Below are 12,785 nucleotides of genomic sequence, written 5' to 3' on the forward strand. Positions count from 1 at the left end.
GCTTGTATTGCTCCTAATTTGTTAAATTGCATCTCCTTAGCTTACGCATTATACATGTGAATATGACATGCCTTCCTGTTTTTGGTGCATACTACATCTGCCTATCACACCATGTTCTTACATCAAACTATTGTTCTTGTGTATCCTGCATCTATCGATTATGATGAGACAGTCACGCCCGTGGGTTAGTATGAGACGCGCTACTCTTATAAAGAATGCAGTTTCATCCTCTCCACATGATTCTCAAGAAACAGCAAGCCTAAATGAAGATATTGAACGTAGCTCTATACTTGAATACCACACTTCCCCTACACCACCATCACAGGTGCTTGCTCTAACTTCGCAGTGTGATATGTGGTTGCATGTTGCATACGGTGTCTAGCTTGTAATGCTTCTAATTAGGGTAAATTGCGTCTGCTTAGTTTACACATTATGCCTGTGAATATGACATGCCTTCCTATTTTTGGTACACACTACATCTATGTGTTAACCATGTTCTTACATGAAACTACCTCTCTTCTGTATCCTGCATCAATCACTTACGATGAGTCACCTTTATTCGTTGCATATTGCATATTATTTCTAGCTTGTTGCCATGTATTGCTTCTAATTTGGTCAAATATATTTGTGAGGGCACCGTTTTAATTTGGGAGAGTGATATTGGTTTCATCTTTCATATGGTTTCTAGCTTGCATTGCTTCTAACAAGTTCAAACACCTTGTGCTTAGTTTACACTTTATACATCACTAGCAAACATGCCCGTGCGTTGCAACGGGAGAATGAAATTTATCATGAGTCCCAATAAGCATTGCTCAAGACTGTCCTTGCTGCTTACCCTTTAAGCTGATGGTGCATGTGTTAAATTTATGTGAATCAAGGTAGATGGCTCACCATCAAGGTAGGGACCACATGGATGTTGACGTCACGGATTGAATGGCCTTGAACATCTCATCCATCGAAGGCATTTCATCGGTCGGCGTCTACATCCCATTGAGCAACTGCGTCTCCTTTACGTTACCCGACCTGTTGTGGCGAGTTGCCACGGGAGGAGCATTCGTCGACGGGCTTGAGAGCTTGTATGACGACTGGCACATCATCCACGTGAGCGGCCTGCATTACAATAGGTGCAGTGGCATGTGGAAGGCAGCATTGTGCTCTTTGACGTGTCGCTTGAACGGCGTGAACGGCGACTTCTGTCGCCTTGCACCATTGTAAGGCAGCATTGTGCTCTTTGACGTGTCGCTTGAACGGCGTGAACGATGACTTATGTCGCCTTGCACCATTGCGATGGTGGGATTTGGTTGGCGTTGTGTCGTCATGGCTGCGGAAGGGGCTTGGGCTCTTTTAGACTTTATTATATTTTGTTTTTTATATAATCTACTGTTTTAGAGTTTGTTTTTAGTTTTATTGCCCGATAGCAGACTAAGTTTGTACGGATTGAGCAATGATGATGTGAATGCATGTGCTAGCAGAACTTTTGTTTTCTTTTATATTACCAGGCAGTGTGGTTAGCTAGTTAGTTCGCTCAAAAAAAATCCACACACATACACCGAACGACAAGATTCACAGAGATTTCACATGATGGAGACGTAGAGTAGTGCTGGTTGCTTATTAGTCAGAATTTGTGTTGGCTGATCGACGTGTGGCTTTGCCCGCCGCTGGTTTCAGCTGCATCTGAATCAAAATAAAATAAAATCCCAGCCCAGCCGGATCAACAGGCAAGGCCCAGCCTGGCCGCCAGGCATCTTGACGCCAACCCCAGCCACAACACGCACGCGAGGGGATAAGCCCCAGGCCACACGTATCCCCTCGCGCCGCTCCTCTCTCCAACCTATGGCCGAGACCCCGCTTGCCTCCCTCGATTCTCCTCTCCTCTCTCCTCTCACTTGCAAGCCCCCCATCGCCGTCGGCCAGCTCTCCTTTCCTCGACGCTCCCTCCCGATTCCCTCAGGAGTCACGCCTGAGCGCCCGAGGAGAGGAGCTCCTAGAGCACCCGCGTCCGCCGCCGGCAAGACCACGGCCAGGTCGTCCCTTCTCCCTTCCCCTTTCTTCCTCCTGTCTCCTCCCCTAGCTCTCTCTCATGCCGTGTCTCCCTCCCTATCTTTTCCCTACAGGAGCTCCCCACGCGCCATGGAGTTTGCAGAGGACCTCCCCTGCCTCACGCCGCCGCCTCGTTAGCCCCGCGCCCGGAGCGCGCCACTACGGCACCTCTCATTCTCCCTCTTTTCCTTTCTTCTCCTCCCTGGATCGTCCTCACCCCCCACGCATCTCTCTCCCTCTATGTGTTCCAGGAAACGGCCATGGCCGAGCGCCAAGCCGAATCGAGCTCTGACGCCCTCTGCTATCCGTCGTGCCGGCCAGCCTCCTCTACGCCGGGGCCCTGCAGCCATCCAACCGCCTCGGATCTCGCCGGACCCGTCCGGATCGAGACTCGCGTTGCCCGCCGAGCTTGCCACCTGCGATGTCGCTGCCTTCTGTCGAGCAGGAGCTCGTCCGTGGACTCCTCTGCTCCCGTTGACCGAGCGAGCAAATGCCCATGACCCCCGTGGATAGCACCGCAGTGGGTGCACTCTACACTGCGCTGCCGCACTGCTCCCGCTGCCGCCGCCTCGTCTCCCCTCCTTTCTCCAGTTTTTCCTCCCTCCATCTTCCCGTCTCCTTCCTGACAGGAGCCAGATGCCATGAATTCTCTTAGGAAGTCGCGCTCCGGCCTTAATCGTCGTCACCGGCGACCCCCATCCTCACCGCCCGCCTCCGAATCCTTCCCAGCCCCTGCCGTGCATGGATCCGTTCGCTGCAAGCTCCAGCCGTCGCGCCGCCGCCGTTCTGCAGATCGCGGGTTGAATAGATGAAAACACAGGGTCCTGTTTGTAAATTCGAAACATTTTTCTGACTGAGTAAAGCGTGTACTGCGGGTTAATTTCTAAAAAATGGGGGGACTTTTCTGCAAAACGGCCGGCGACGTACGACCAGAAGCAGTCGCTGCTTTATTAGTAGGGAAGATACATGTCAATATGTCACCGTCCTGTTTTCATACATATTCCATCCTCCTATCATGTGACTACCTTACATTAAAGTAGTGTTCTTCATGCATCAATGAGTTCTGAAGAGCAAATTTTATTCATTTTTCTTGTGGGTTTGACTTGACAAGGCAAAATCAAGAAAGAGGAAGTAAAAGAGTAAGGAAGGCAATGATGGTGGTCCTCTGCAGCAACGTAAACGGAGCATATGTACAAATTCTCCTTGTACTACTAGTGCATTACAAGGTCCAAGTCTCTGCTCCCCTACTCCACTATCCAAGGTGCTTGCTCTAACTTGGCAGTGTGATATCTGGTTGCATGTTGCATATGGTGTCTAGCTTGTATTGCTCCTAATTAGTGTAAACTGCATCTTCTTAGCTTACACATGATACATGTGAATATGACACGCTTTCCTGTTTTTGGTACATACTATATCTGTCAATCACACCATGTTCTTACATGAAACTACTCTTCTTGTGTATCCTGCATCAGTCACTTATGATGGGACACCTTTAAGTTGGCAGTGTGATATTGGTTTGTGTTTTGAATATGATTTCTAGCATGTAGTGCTTCTAGTTTGATGAACGCCACCTATGACGAGATAGTTTTAACTTGGTAGAGTGATATTGATTGCACCTTCCATATGATGTCTAGCTTGCAGTGCTTCTAATTTTTTGAAGTGCCTTCTGCTTAGTTACCACATCATAGGTGTGAATATGTCAAGCCGTCCAGTTTTTCGTACATATTCCGTCCTCATATCATGACTTTGCCTTTCATCAGAGTAGTATCCGTCAGTATCATGCATGAATGAGTTCTGAAGAGCGAATTATATTCCTTTTTCTTTTCGGTTTGACCTCACAATGCAAAATCAATAAAGCCGAAGGAAATTGGCAAGGCATTGGATGATGGTGGTCCTTCTGAGCAACTGAAACGGAGGTTCTCTACAGATTCTACTCTGCCATACTCCCAACAAGATTCGCAAGACAACGCAAGGCTAGACAGTCAACGTAGTTGTGTAGATGATGAGCACATCTCCCCTACTCCACCATCATAGGTGCTTGCTCTAACTTGGCACTATTATATGTGGTTGCATGTTGCGTATGATTTCTAGCTTGTATTGCTTCTAACTTTGTTGAATTGCATCTGCTTACTTTACACATAATGCATGTGAATATGACATGTGTTCCTATTTCTAGAACATACTATATCTGATCACACCATGTTCTTACATCAGACTACTGTTCTTGCATATCCCGCATCCTTCACTTATGATAAGGCACCTTTAAGTCGCCACTGTGATATTGGTTGTGTCTTGCATATGATTTCTAGCATGTACTGCTTCTAATTTGTTGAAACGCCATATAGTTTGAACTTCGCAAAGTGATATTGGTTGCATCTTTCATATGGTGTCTAGCTTGCAGTGCTTCTAATTTGTTGAAATGCCTTCTGCTTAGTTACCACATCATAGGTGTGAATATGTCATGCCATCCTGTTTTTCGTACATATTCCATCCTCGCATCATGTGTTTGCCTTTCATCTGAGTAGTGTTTGTCAGTATCATGCATAAATGAGTTCTGAAGAGCGAATTTTATTCCTTTTTCTTATCGGTTTGACTTCACAATGCAAAATCATTACAGCTGAAGGAAATTAGTCCAACAGTGGATGATGGTGGTCCTTCGGAGCAACTCAAACAGGGGGTCTCTACAGATTCTACTCCACCATCCTCCCAACAAGATTCGCAAGACAACACAAGGCTGGACAGTAAATGTAGCTGTGTAGATGATGAGCACATCTCCCCTACTCCACCATCACAGGTGCTCGCTCTAACTTGGCACTATTATATGTGGTTGCATATTGCGTATGATGTCTAGCTTGTATTGCTTCTAACTTTGTTGAATTGCATCTGCTTACTTTACACATAATGCCTATGAATATGACATGTGTTCCTGTTTCTAGAACATACGTGTACATGATGAGCACATCTCCCCTACTCCACCATCACAGGTGCTTGCTCTAACTTGGAACTGTTATATTTGGTTGCGTTTTCCGTATGATGTCTAGTTTGTATTGCTTCTGACTATGTTGAATTGCATCTGCATCGATTACAACTTATACCTGCAACGATCACTTACCCACAAGACACATTTAACTTGGGGCTGTGATGTAGGTTGCATCTTGCGTTGTCTTCTAGCTTGCACTACTTCTAATTTCTTGAAATGGCACTTATGATGAGACACTTTTTACCTGATAGATTGATATTGATTGCATGTTCATATGGTGCCTAGCTTTCATTTCTTCTAATTTTGTTGAAATGCCTTCCGCTTACTGTTTTTTCATACATATTCCATCCTCCTATCATACGTGTGAATATGCAATGCTATATTTTTTTGTATATATTCCATCCTCCTATCCTACGCTTGCCTTACATCAAAGTAGTGTTCGTCTGTATCATGCATCAACCAGTTATGCAGAGCTAATTTTATTGATCTTCTTGTGGTTTTGACTTCATAAGGCAATATCAGAAAATAGGAAGGAAAATAGTAAGTTAGGGGATGTTGGTGGTCCTCCGCATCGACGCAAACAGAGACTCTCTAGATTTGCCACTGCTACTGCTAGTGAAGTTGAAGTCCCAAGTCTACATGAGGAGTTCATCTTTCGTACTCCACCATCGCAGGTGCTTGCTCTAAGTTGACAGTGTGATAATTGGTTTCATGTTGCATATGTTGTCTAGCCTATATTTCTTCTATTTGATTAAATTGCACCTGCTGAGTTTATACATTATACATGTGCATATGACATGGCTTTCTGTATCTAGAATACACTGCATCTATCTATCATACCATGTTCTTACATCAAAGTACTATTGTTGTGTATCCCGCATCAGTCACTATGATTGGACGCTTTTAACATGGCAGTTTGATAGTGGTTGCATCTTACATTGATTTCTATGTTGTACTGCTTCTAATTTTTCGAATTGCCACTTATGAGAAGACACTTTTAACTTGGCAGAGTAATATTGGTTGCATCTTTCATATGGTGTCTAGCTTGCATTACTTCTATTTTCTTGAAAATCCTACTGCTTAGTTTACACATCGTAGCTGTGAATATGTTATGCCATCCTATTTTTCTTACATATTCCATCCTCATACGGATGTCTCACATCAAAGTATTGCTTGTCTGTATCATGCATCAATGAGTTCTGAAGAGCGATTTTATTCTTTTGTGTTGTGGGTACGGCTTGACATGGCGAAGTTAAAAAAGAGGAAGGAAAAGAATATAGTAGGGAGTGGTGTTACTCGTCGGGTGAAACGGAAAAGGATCTGTTGTCGAGATTCTGCTGGTACTTATAGTGCAGTAGAAGGTCCAAGTCCACCAGCTAAATCTACAAACACAATATCACCTGCTCCACCAGCTGCAGCATCCGCTTCAACTGTACCAGCTCTCAACGAGTTACTCGTTCGTTTGCTCCAGAACTGGCCAGTTCCCAAGCTACCTTCACACCTAACACTACTTCCGAAGCACTGCTGACACAACAAGACTTGGGAAGATCAGATGAACCTCATGAGCATCAACACCAAGACGGTACCTGACTGAGTCAAGTTGGAGTTGCATACTCCTTTATATGTACTCTCACAGTTTGATGTACACTAACACTTTGCATATTCGTTGTTGAACTAGCACCACGGTGCAAGCGGAAACAGACATCATGGATAATGCTTGACAGATTAAAAAAATCTAAAGGAGGAAGAATGGAGATCCATTTTGAGGCAGGTTTAAAAAGGCCACGTGATGCTACAGAGTCAGCCAAGTTAGTATCAGAGGCAGCCGTTGCTGTTAGGTGTCATGCACGTATCCTCCCAACGTGGATCCAGTACTAGAATGAGAAAGACAATACCCAGTTTAACACCTTCCTTGACCATTTATATGTAAGTAATGTTATTCATCGCAATCAGTAATATTGTCTTGCTCTGTCCCATACTTTCTAGCTTCCTCCTAATAAGACTCACATTCTTTTTTCAACAGATGAGGTTCAAGTTGGATCTGAAAGATGATGCAACTAAACAAGCATGCACTCATGTTTTCAGTCTGGTCTGCGACAGTATCGGTACCACCTTAGAAAATCTCACTTTGAAGCCAAGGCTAACAATGAAATCGCCCAAACATCTCTAGTGGAATATATTACAGATGAAGACTGGACAGCCCTTGTTTAACACTGGTGTGATCCAAAGTATCAGGTAGGCTATATGTATTTGATCAGACCACATATTGAACTTGTATTTATGTATGTGCCTTACAAGTGTATCTTCTTCTAAGCTAACTGTTTGAAGAACAAGACCAATCATTCTAAAGTGAAATTCCAACAGACAACGGGATCTCGTAGCTATATTGACACTGCGAGCCTCTTGTAAATAGCTGCTACTTCCTTCTTTTTTCTGTGCCATATTATCGTATCTATATTGACTTGTTCCAAATACAGAAGAAAGCCTCTGCGGACCAAAAAGAACCTGAACCGAATGTAGTGCAAATCTTCAAGCATTGCCACACCAGCAAGATGAAGGGCATGAGCACACCAGTTCAAGCCGTTGTTGTAATTCATTACTCCTCCTACCTTTGAACTGATTGGTACTGTGATGTGTTCATTTAACTACTTGGTTTGTAGCCAATGTTAGTTACTATGTTCACTTTTATACACAGTTGTCTTAACGTATCATTTCACCTTACATGGTTTAAAAGAGATGAAGGATATTCTTTTGGTCTTGATCTATAATCTAGTTGTTATGTTCACGTGCGCACACAATGATAAAATAGCCTATTTGTTTTATATCTATTTTCCCATGATATGAATGATGTCATACTATGTTCATCCTACTTTAAACCATGTCTCTTTATCCTTAGATGCCAACGAATGTGAGGAAATAGACAATACAGTAGGCCTACTACACGGACATATGTTTCGAAAGTGATTTTATTACGTAGTTGGCACTACAATACATGCTAATGTATTATAGTAGTTCACCAAAATAAGTTATGTATAAACGTGTAACCTACTTTGTTTGTTTTTATCTCATTAGTAACTTATCTAGTACACTAATCTACAAGTTCAAACTTTCAGCAAGCTATGGAACAAATGATTGAATAACCACAACCACCTGAAGGTGACGAGGCTACCACAGGCACAATGTCACCTCGCGCTGCAGTGCGTCCGTATCTCTCCACTAACAGTGCAAAAAAGCACCTTCCTGCGTGATTCTGGGTTGGTTGTCAAGGTAACCTCGTCCAAATCGCCTACAGAACAAAATCTTCCAGCTAGACAGAGTGATATATCTGTGCTCCACACACAAGTCCAATCCCTAATGAACGTCGTTTCGGAAACAAGAATAGTGGTTGACAAATGTCGTTAAGATATGAATTGTTTTGAAACTAGACTATCAAACATTCGCTTCATTGTTCAAGAGCAATGGCGGAAAAAGGTGAAGATTGTGCTGCTCCATCAGATTCTACAGCCTGAAACATTAGCACTCAGGTCAAACGATCTGTGCTTCTATACATCTGATGATGCTTTTATCTACAAGGACTGTAAACTTTATGCCAATAGGCCTTTTGTTGTATGGTTGGAATTTATTTTGTTGTGATACAGCATTTATGATGCTGCCAAAGGCTGCAGTAATTACTATGCTATTATTGTATAGTGTAGGTTTATCTTAGTAATGTATTCGGCCGAAAGCTTCGTAGGAGCCCAAGATGCCAACATTCGTCGGGCCCATTCCAATTGGGCTAAAAACAATTATGGGATGAAATTTGCATGTAGCCCACTAAAAATATCTGGGCCTAAATCAGCATAAGCTTTCATATTTTTCTGGTAGGCTTGTTCCCATAGTGGGCCTTTAACAGGCCTAAACATAATTTGGGCCCTCAGCAACAATAGGTCGTTTACAGGTGTAAATATCTCGAGCCCATAAAAACATGGGCCTTTAATAGGCCAAAAGTGAGATTGGGCCCTGATTGTGCCAAATAACCCACTGGTCTTAGCAGTCCAAAATGGTGGCACATTTACAACGCGGATCTTTCACAAGCCGAAATTCGGACGGGCCGTAAATGCGCCGACCTAATACACGGGCCTTTAACAGGCCGGAAGTTCGGTCGGGCTTGATTAGCGTCATTTTTATATGGGTCGTTAATGGACCCGATGTGACATTGGGCCACATATGGCCCATGGATTTCGTCCGACGTTAACAGGCCGAAAATCACAACAGGCCGAAAGTGGCCCAAATCTATAGTGGGCCTCTAATAGGCTAAATGTCATACATGGCCGAATATGACCCAAATCCTTCACGGTCGTTTATGGGCTGAAAGTTCCAATGGCCTGTAAATGGGCCCAAATGAAGCAGGACCTTTAACAGGCCGGAAATACACCGGGCCGTAATTGAGCCCAAGTATTTAGCAGATTGTTAACAGGCCAGAAGTGACCATGGGCCACGATGATGACAAGTTTAGGACGAGCCGTTGATGGGCCGATTTGACACTAGCCGTACGGGCCTTAACTGAGAATGTTGGGCCTTTAGCTGGGCCAGCCCATTATGGTCTGCAAAATCTTGTGGGCCTTTTGCTGGGCCAGCCCATTATGGTCTGCTAAATCTTATGGGCCTTTAGTTGGGCCGGCCCATTTAAAATTTATGGGCCACTTTTGGGCCCGTCCACGTGCCAACATATCATAGGCCCATCTCGACTGTTGGATAAGTGACACCTATGCCAACGCGGAGCTGACACGTGGTTCCGTCGGCCAATGAGAATTTTACACGTGGAAAATCGGCATTGGTCGTGGCTGTTAGCGGGTTATCGGATCCAAAATCGGACCCGATAGCTTAACGGCGCTTAACGACGTCCCGTTACGGTGGCTGCCACGTGTCGGTCACCCTTGACGATAGCACTTCTATGACGCGCGATTTATCATCATGGAAGTGGACACTTCCGTGATGATAATTTTGGTAATGTCATGGAACACTTCTACGACAGCACAGGTATGACTATCCTGATTCTGTCATAAAATCGTCATGGATGTACATGCATGACAGAAAACCTGACCTACTGTGACAAACACGTATCATCACGGAAGTGTATTTTTTTGTAGTGAAAGCATGAACAACTCTAGCCTTGTCTTTAAAGTACTGGGTGATGGTGAGATAATGCAAGTGGTATACCTAAAGACCCAATATTGAGGTCGTTGGCAACAGGAGCACTTGGAACATCAAGTTCAGGTTCAGGCTTGGGCTCTTGTAAGAAGAGAGCATCTTGGGGATTTTCACTGACATCCATGGGTCTGTTGATGAGGGAGGTTTCATTATCACTGACATCCATGTCATACCGAGCAGCAGAAGGTGTTGGTCATCTGGATCTGGTGTGACCGACATTGAGTTGTGAGGCTCGGACTCTTGGTCTATCACCTGATGTAAAATAGCAATTGGAAAGGCCGAGCATCAGATGGTAATTATACAGTAAAGAAACAGAAAGTAGTGTAGCATTTGTACATGACGGCTAGTGCCAGGCATTGGTTGATTCTTTTGGCTATCTAGGATGGTGTCGGCAAGGATGCGGTAGCTCTCGTCCTTGATGGGCTCCCAGTTTTGTCAAAGAGCTTGTAGAGGTGCCTCGGGACTGACGAAATCTGCTTGTTGGAGAAGCCGAGACGCCCCATGGCCTCATATGCCTTTTGAGCCTTATCCTTGTGGGAAACTATGGCATTCCTTTAATGAAACGCCCCACTGTTATTTGTGTTGCAGAGAAGATGCGTATTTGCATTATCAATTAATCAAACCCTCCTCATAAGACAAAATAAATAAATAAATAAATTTGTTTATGAAACCCTTGGAGAAAAGAGGAATGCCCGAAAGTAGCGGGTGGATAAGAACCGCAATGGAAACCCCAATCTTGGAAGGGACGCGGAGATAGCATCAGGTTGTACAAAGAAACGTCATACTGTTGGGGAACATAGCATGCAATTTCAAAAAAATTCCTACGCTCACGCAAGATCTATCTAGGAGATGCATAGCAACGAGAGGGGGAGAGTGTGTCCACGTACCCTCGTAGACCGAAAGCAGAAGTGTTTGCCAACGTGGTTGATGTAGTCGAACTTCTTCTCGTTCCGACTGATCAAGCACCGAACGCACGGCACCTCTGAGTTCTGCACACGTTCAGCTCGATGACGTCCCTCGAACTCTTGATCCAGAAGAGTGTCGAGGAAGTAGATGAGTTTTGTCAGCACAACGGCATGGTCACGGTGATGGTGAAGTTATCCGCGCATGGCTTTGCATAAGCTCTACCAGAATATGACCGTAGGTGTAAACTGTGGAGGGGGGTGCCGCACACAGCTAACAATCATTGGTGTCTGTTCTAGGTGCCCCCTCCCCATGTATATATAGGTGGGAGATGGAGGGGGCAGCAAGGGGCGCCCCAAGTAGGAGGAATCCTACTTGGGCGCCTCCCCCAATTCGGCCTCCCCCCTTCCTTATTCACCGAAGGGGAAAGGAAGGAGGAGAAAGGGGGAGACCGAATCCCTCCCATTCCTTTTTCTCTTCCCCTCTTTCCTTCCCCTCAGGTGTGGCCCATATGGGGGGCGCAGCAGCCCCTGCTGGTTGTTGTTTTCCCCCTCTTGGCCCATTAGGCCTATATCTTTGCCGGGTGGTGCCCGGAACCACTTTTGGTGAACCGGTATGTACCCGGTACCCTCCGGAACACTTCTGGTGTCCGAATACCATCGTCCTATATATCAATCTTTACCTCTCGACCATTTAGAGACTCCTCATCATGTCCGTGGTCTCATCCGGTACTCCAAGCAACATTCGGTCATCAAATCACATAACTCATATAATACAAAATTGCCATCGAATGTTAAGCCTGCAGACCTTACGGGTTCGAGAACTATGTATATATGACCGAGACACCTCTCCGGTCAGTAACCAATAGAGGAACCTAGATGCTTATATTGGCTCCCACATATTCTATGAAGATCTTTATCAGTCGAACCATTATGACAACATACGTTATTCCCTTTGTCATCGGTATGCTACTTGCTCGAGATTCGATTGTGGGTATCTTCATACCTAGTTCATTCAGGTTATCGATAAGTCTCTTTACTAGTTCCGTAATGCATCATCCCGCAACTAACTCATTAGTCACTTTGCTTGTAAGGCTTCTTATGATGTGCATTACCGAGAGGGCCCAGAGATACCTCTCCGATACTCAGAGTGACAAATCCTAATGTCGATCTATGCCAACCCAACAAACACCTTCGGAGATACCTATAGAGCATCCTTATAATCACCCAGTTATGTTGTGACGTTTGATAGCACATAAGGCATTCCTTCGGTATCCGGGAGTTGCATAGTCTCATAGTCGGATGAATATGTATTTGACATGAAGAAAGAAATAGCAATAAAACTGAACAATCATAATGCTAAGCTAACGAATGGGTCTTGTCCATCACATCATTCTACTAATGATGTGATCTCGTTCATCAAATGACAACACATGTCTATGATTAGGAAACTTAACCATCTTTGATTAATGAGCTAGTCTAGTAGAGGCTTACTAGTGACACAGTATTTTGTCTATGTGTTCACACATGTATCAAGTTTCCGGTTAATACCGTTCTAGCATGAATAATAAACATTTATCATGAAATAAGGAAATATAAAATAACAACTTTATTATTGCCTCTAGGGCATATTTCCTTCAGTCTCCCACTTGCACTAGAGTCAATAATGTAGT

General features: G+C 44.4%; 1 long non-coding RNA gene across 1 annotated transcript; it reads left to right on the forward strand.

Moving 5' to 3' along the window:
• The first annotated feature begins 1,731 nt into the window (after window positions 1-1,731).
• LOC119338263 lies at window positions 1,732-2,952 on the forward strand. The gene is made up of 2 exons (XR_005163875.1): window positions 1,732-2,024; window positions 2,115-2,952. It is a non-coding gene; the product is annotated as an uncharacterized LOC119338263 (long non-coding RNA).
• Window positions 2,953-12,785: the final 9,833 nt, after the last annotated feature.

Source organism: Triticum dicoccoides, chromosome 7B (genome assembly GCF_002162155.2).
Source record: "Triticum dicoccoides isolate Atlit2015 ecotype Zavitan chromosome 7B, WEW_v2.0, whole genome shotgun sequence".
Classification (NCBI taxonomy): Eukaryota; Viridiplantae; Streptophyta; class Magnoliopsida; order Poales; family Poaceae; genus Triticum; species Triticum dicoccoides.